Raw genomic sequence first — 7,033 nt, forward strand, 5'->3', positions numbered from 1 at the left:
GTGGTTTTTGCCCTATTATTAGATATGGGCATTTGTGTGTTTATTTTAATTATTTTTATTCTGTGTGTGATCTATTGGATCTAATAAATATTTTTGCATTTTTTTCATTATATATCGGGTGTGCGCTTTTTTGAATGTGCTACTTTGTTAGTGCACTGGATTGCCCTATGTACTTTCTGTAGCACCCCGTACATATTTCATGTATCATTGTAGTGCCCATACCTTGCCCTCTTTATACATATATTAAAAAAAATATTCGGCGCTGCCCGGGTATAATGAGTCGGGCTGTCTGTTTGTGTGTTAATTGGATTTGTTCCAAGCGTGCCCAGGAGGCCAATCCATTCCCTTGTATTTTCTTTGTTTACAGTGAAGTAGCCCTATATACCCCGGCAGTTACACACTATTTATTTCAATTTTAACTTCCTAAATACCGAACAGATAAACTGGTAGGAAATGGAGTCATAAGACTGTGACAGAAATTCATTTTTATATATATAATAGAGATTTTCTCTGTACTGTGACATCACTGTTTATGATCCCTGTACTGTGACATCACTGTTTTTATAATTCTTGTACTGTGACATCACTGTGTTTATGATCCCTGTACAGTGACATCACTGTGTTTATGATCCCTGTTCTATGACATTACTGTGTTTATGATCCCTGTACTGTGACATCACTGTGTTTATTATCCCTGTACTGTGACATTACTGTGTTTATGATCCCTGTACTATGACATTACTGTGTTTATGATCCCTGTACTATGACATTACTGTGTTTATGATCCCTGTACTATGACATTACTGTGTTTATGATACAGGAATACTGCCTGTGCCATGCGCATCACAGGAAAGACAGCGGGAGCTCAGGGAGTTAAATGCATGGCTGAAGTCTTGGTGTAGAGGAGAAGGCTTTGGGTTCCTAGAGCACTGGGTTGACTTTTCATTGGGGTACAAACTGTATTCTGCAGATGATTTGCATCTAAATGGAAGGGGGTCCGCTGTGCTGGGGGAGAGAATTCTAGCTGGGGTGGCGGAGTATTTAAACTAGGGCTGAGGAGGGAGGTCAATGTAGAAAAAAAAGGGGTAGCCAGGTTAGAGAGGGGTCAGACTATATTGGTGGGGGGAGAAACAGAATGTGGGGAGAGGACTAGACAACAAGATAAGGAGATCCTTTCGTTACAAAACATCAGTGTAAATAAAAAGGCCCGATTAATGTCAAATCACATTTCTGATAATAAAAGTGAAAAACTGACAGGCAAGTTAAAGTGTATGTTCACAAATGCCAGAAGTCTAGCAAGCAAAATGGGGGAGCTGGAGGCCTTGATACTGGAAGAAAATATAGATATAGTTGGTGTTGCTGAAACATGGCTGGACTCTTCACATGACTGGGCTGTAAATCTACAGGGTTTTACACTTTTTCGGAAAGACAGGACAAATAGGAAAGGCGGTGGTGTATGTCTGTATGTAAGAAGTGATATGAAGATGGTGTTGTATGTCTGTATGTGAGTAGTAATATGAAGGCGGTGGTGTATGTCTGTATGTGAGAAGTGATATGAAGGCGAGTGTGAAAGAGACAATAGTGGGTGAATACTGTGAGGAGGTTGAAACCTTGTGGGTGGAACTAGAAAGGGAGGTAAACACTGAAAAAATTACTTTTGGTGTAATCTATAGACCCCCCAATATAACTGAGGAGATGGATGTTCAGCTATATAAACAGATGGAGCGGGCTGCACAGGCGGGTACTGTAGTGATAATGGGAGATTTTAATTTCCGGGATATTAATTGGTGTCATGGTTCAGCTTCAACTGCAAAGGGGAGACATTTCCTCAACCTGTTGCAGGAAAATTTTATGGACCAGTTTGTGGAAGACCCGACTAGAGGTGAAGCTCTGTCGGATCTGGTCATTTCTAATAATGCAGATCTTGTTGGGAATGTCAATGTTCGTGAAAACCTCGGTAACAGTGATCACAATATACCGTGTTTCCCCGATAGTAAGACACCACCGATTGTAAGACGTATCGGGGGTTTCAGGGGGGTCGGCTAATATAAGCCGTACCCCGAAAGTAAGACATATGTCTTACTTTCGGGGAAACACGGGGGTATTGCCGCCTCCTGCCCACTTCCACTCCCACTTAACGCCGAAGGACGGATATATCCGTCCTCAGCAGCTGCTAGTTCGCGCCGGAGGACGGATATATCCGTCCTGTGATAGCGCGGGTACTGAGACTGTACCCACGCGATCAGCGGCAGGAGCACGGCTGTTATACACAGCCTGGCTCCTGCTGCAACTGCCGGAATCGAAGCGCGCGCCGATTCCGGCAGTTTAACCCATTAAATGCCGCTGTCAATAGTGACAGCGGCATTTAATGTGTTTGACAGAGGGGGGAGCTCCCTCTGTCACCCGATCGGCGCCCCCGCAAACAAATCGCGGGTCGCCGTCGGGTTTCCATGACAGCCGGGGGTCTAACAAAGACCCCCAGGTCTGCCTTCAGCATCTGCCTGTTAGGCGATGCCGGAGGCATGACCTAATAGGTTGCCTGTCAGTTTTACACTGACAGGCAATAATGCTTCGGTATACTAAGTATACCAAAGCATTATATATGCGATCGGCACATCGCATAGTGAAGTCCCCTGGTGGGACTAAAAAAAAAAATGTAAAACAGTTAAATAAAGTTTGTGAAAAAAAAAAAAAAAAAAAACATTTTTTTGCCAATGTAAGACATACCCCGAAAGTAAGACATAGTGGGGCTTTTGGGGATAAAAAGAAAGTAAGACACTGTCTTACTTTCGGGGAAACACGGTAGTTACATTTTACCTATACTGTAAAAAACAAACGCAGGCTGGGAGGGCAAAAACATTTAATTTTAAGAAAGCCAATTTCCCCAGGATGAGGGCTGCAATTCAGGATATAAACTGGGAAGAACTAATGTCAAATAATGGTACAAATGATAAATGGGAGATTTTCAAATCTACTTTGAGTTATTATAGTGCAAAATTTATTCCTATAGGTAACAAGTATAAACGACTCAAATTAAACCCCACATGGCTTACACCTTCTGTGAAAGGGGCAATACACGACAAAAAAAGGGCATTTAAAAAATACAAATCTGAGGGTACATCTGCAGCCTTTGTAAAATATAAAGAGCTTAATAAAATCTGTAAAAATGTAATAAAATTAGCAAAAATACAAAATGAAAGGCAGGTGGCCAAGGATAGTAAAACAAATCCCAAAAAATTCTTCAAGTATATAAATGCAAAAAAGCCAAGGTCTGAACATGTAGGACCCCTAGATAATGGTAATGGGGAGTTGATCACAGGGGATCAAGAGAAGGCAGAGTTACTAAATGGGTTCTTCCGCTCTGTATATACAACAGAAGAAAGAGCAGCTGATGTAGCCGGTGCCAGTGCTGTTAATATATCAGTTGATATACTGAATTGGATGAATGTAGAGATGGTCCATGCTAAATTAAATAAAATAAATGTGCACAGGGCCCCGGGACCACATGGGTTACACCCTAGAATTCTTAAAGAGCTTAGTTCAGTTATTTCTGTCCCCCTTTTCATAATATTCAGAGAATCTCTAGTGACTGGTATAGTGCCAAGGGACTGGCGCAGCGCAAATGTGGTGCCTATTTTCAAAAAGGGCTCTAGGTCTTCCCCAGGTAATTATAGACCAGTAGGCTTAACATCCATCGTGGGGAAAATGTTTGAGGGGCTATTAAGGGACTATATACAGGATTATGTGACAATAAATAGTATTATAAGTGACAGCCAGCACGGTTTTACTAAGGACAGAAGTTGTCAAACTAACCTAATCTGTTTTTATGAAGAGGTGAGTAGAAGCCTAGACAGAGGGGCCGCTGTGGATTTAGTGTTTTTTGACTTTGCAAAGGCATTTGACACTGTCCCCCATAGACGCCTAATGGGTAAATTAAGGACTATAGGTTTAGAAAATATAGTTTGTAATTGGATTGAGAATTGGCTCAAGGACCGTATCCAGAGGGTTGTGGTCAATGATTCCTTCTCTGAATGGTCCCCAGTTATAAGTGGTGTACCCCAGGGTTCAGTGCTGGGACCACTATTATTCAACTTATTTATTAATGATATAGAGGATGGGATTAATAGCACTATTTCTATTTTTGCAGATGCCACCAAGCTATGTAATATAGTTCAGTCTATGGAAGATGTTCATGAATTGCAGGCAGATTTAAACAAACTAAGTGTTTGGGCGTCCACTTGGCAGATGAGGTTTAATGTAGATAAATGTAAAGTTATGCATCTGGGTACCAACAACCTGCATGCATCATATGTCCTAGGGGGCGCTACACTGGTGGATTCACTTGTTGAGAAGGATATGGGTGTACTTGTAAATCATAAACTCAATAACAGCATGCAGTGTCAATCAGCTGCTTCAAAGGCCAGCAGGATATTGTCGTGTATTAAAAGAGGCATGGACTCGCGGGACAGGGATGTAATATTACCACTTTACAAAGCATTAGTGAGGCCTCATCTAGAATATGCAGTTCAGTTCTGGGCTCCAGTTCATAGAAAGGATGCCCTGGAGTTGGAAAAAAATACAAAGAAGAGCAACGAAGCTAATTAGGGGCATGGAGAATTTAAGTTATGAGGAAAGATTGAAAGAATTAAACCTATTTAGCCTTGAAAAAAAGACGCCTAAGGGGGGACATGATTAACTTATATAAATATATTAATGGCACATACAAAAAATATGGTGAAATCCTGTTCCTTGTAAAACCCCCTCAAAAAACAAGGGGGCACTCCCTCCGTCTGGAGAAAAAAAGGTTCAAGCTGCAGAGGCGACAAGCCTTCTTTACAGTGAGAACTGTGAATCTATGGAATAGTCACCGCAGGAGCCGTCACAGCAGGGACAGTAGATGGCTTTAAAAAAGGGTTAGATAATTTCCTAGAACAAAAAAATATTAGCTCCTATGTGTAAAAATTTTTCCTTCCCTTTTCCCTTCCCTTGGTTGAACTTGATGGACATGTGTCTTTTTTCACCCGTACTAACTATGTAATGATCCCTGTACTGTGACATCACTGTTTTTATAATCCCTGTACTGTGACATCACTGTGTTTATGATCCCTGTACAGTGACATCACTGTGTTTATAATCCTTGTACTGTGACATCACTGTGTCTATGATCCCTGTACTGTGACATCACTGTGTTTATTATCCCTGTACTGTGACATCACTGTGTTTATGATCCCTGTACTATGACATTACTGTGTTTATGATCCCTGTACTGTGACATCACTGTGTTTATGATCCCTGTACTATGACATTACTGTGTTTATGATCCCTGTACTGTGACATCACTGTGTTTTTGATCCCGGTACTGTGACATCACTGTATTTATGATCCCTGTACTGTGACATCACTGTATTTATGATCCCTGTACTGTGACATCACTGTGTTGGTTGTCTCTGTATTGTTAAAAAGGGCAAAAATATATGTCCCGATTAAAATACATAAAATATTATCCCCCATAAAGACATAAAAATAGATCAACAAATGCCTCTATAACTACATAAAAATACATAAAATAGACCTACTATGGTAAAGTAAGGGCTCGTTAAAATTTCTGCAGCAATTCCTTTGAAAGCATCAGACTTTCCGCTGCAGTTTTTACGGCAGAAAATGGTGCGCATTTTGCTGCGTTTTTCTCGATGTTGGGAGATGGAGACATCTCCTCTGAAAAACGCAGCAATTCTGTCCACTTTCCGCAGCAGAAATTCACATGCTGCGGTCCGAAAAATACGCACCGCAGGTCAATTTCTGCACAGAATTTTTAGCAGCGTGTGAAAGATTTGTTACATCTCATCCTTTGCTGCTACTGTTCTGCTGCATATTTTCCGTCCACAATTCCAGACGGAACAAAAAGCAATTCTGCAGCGTGTGGATGAGCCATAAGTTGTTTGCTAATATTGTTACTATTACCTACTGACTTATAGTACTGTATATTGCCTCAACACGTATTTTGAGCGTGATGTCTCTTCTAAATCTGCAAGCAGAGAGCTTGAAACTTGTGAGGATTTGACATAGAAAGTATTTTGGAAAACAAGAACAATAACCTTTATTTGCGGAAACCAGAATATCTATTTAACCCCTTCCCGACATTTGATGTATCCATACGCCAAAGTCGGGTAGGGGAAGCATGGAGCGGGCTCACGCAGTGAGCTCGCTCCATACGATGCCGGTGTCGGCTGTATGTTACAGCTGATACTTCAGAGTAACTAGCGGCATCGCACGCAAGCACGATCCCGCTAGTTTAACTCGTTAAATGCTGCGGTCCATACCGACCGCAGCATTTAAATCGTCAGAAAGAGGGGGGCGACCCCTCTAACATCTCATCGCACCCCCGCAACGCAATCGCGGGGGGGCGATGGTTGCTATGGCTGCCTGGGGGCTTAATGAAGGCCCCCAGGTCCGCCATCTCTGTACACCTATTAAGCCTTGCCTCCGGCAGGGCTTAAAGGGATCCTGTCATCAACATCTTACCTGTTAAACTCACATGACCCCTCAATGGCCGCAGCTGTCCAGAGTTCGTTCCTGTTCTCTTCTTTCCTGAAGTCCTCCTCTGTCTGTAAATATCGTCGTTTAAACTTTTCCCGCCTTTTATGGTAATTATTTTTCCCTCTGGGATGCAGCTTCTTAACCACGCCCACTGCCACCACCTGTCCGGCCCTGACTGGCTAAGGAGCTGTCAATCAAAAAGAAGGAGGTGGAGTCCACTCTGAGATGCTGGAGGAATGAAAATCTGACTCTTTTCAAATGAAGATTTGACTCTTTTCTGCTCATTTGCATACGGTGCGGGACCGCTGAAAAACGGAATACTAAAGCTACAGAGGTTACTTACAACATATTTATAGCTTAGATGACAATGATTTTTCACCCAATTTCACCAGGTATTGCTGGCTTTATAGCTAAAATCCTGGTGACAGGATCCCTTTAATATTTGCCTGTCAGAATCCCGATATACTGCAATACATTAGTATTGCAGTATATCATG

This window comes from Rhinoderma darwinii, chromosome 4 (assembly GCF_050947455.1).
Source record: "Rhinoderma darwinii isolate aRhiDar2 chromosome 4, aRhiDar2.hap1, whole genome shotgun sequence".
Lineage (NCBI taxonomy): Eukaryota > Metazoa > Chordata > Amphibia > Anura > Rhinodermatidae > Rhinoderma > Rhinoderma darwinii.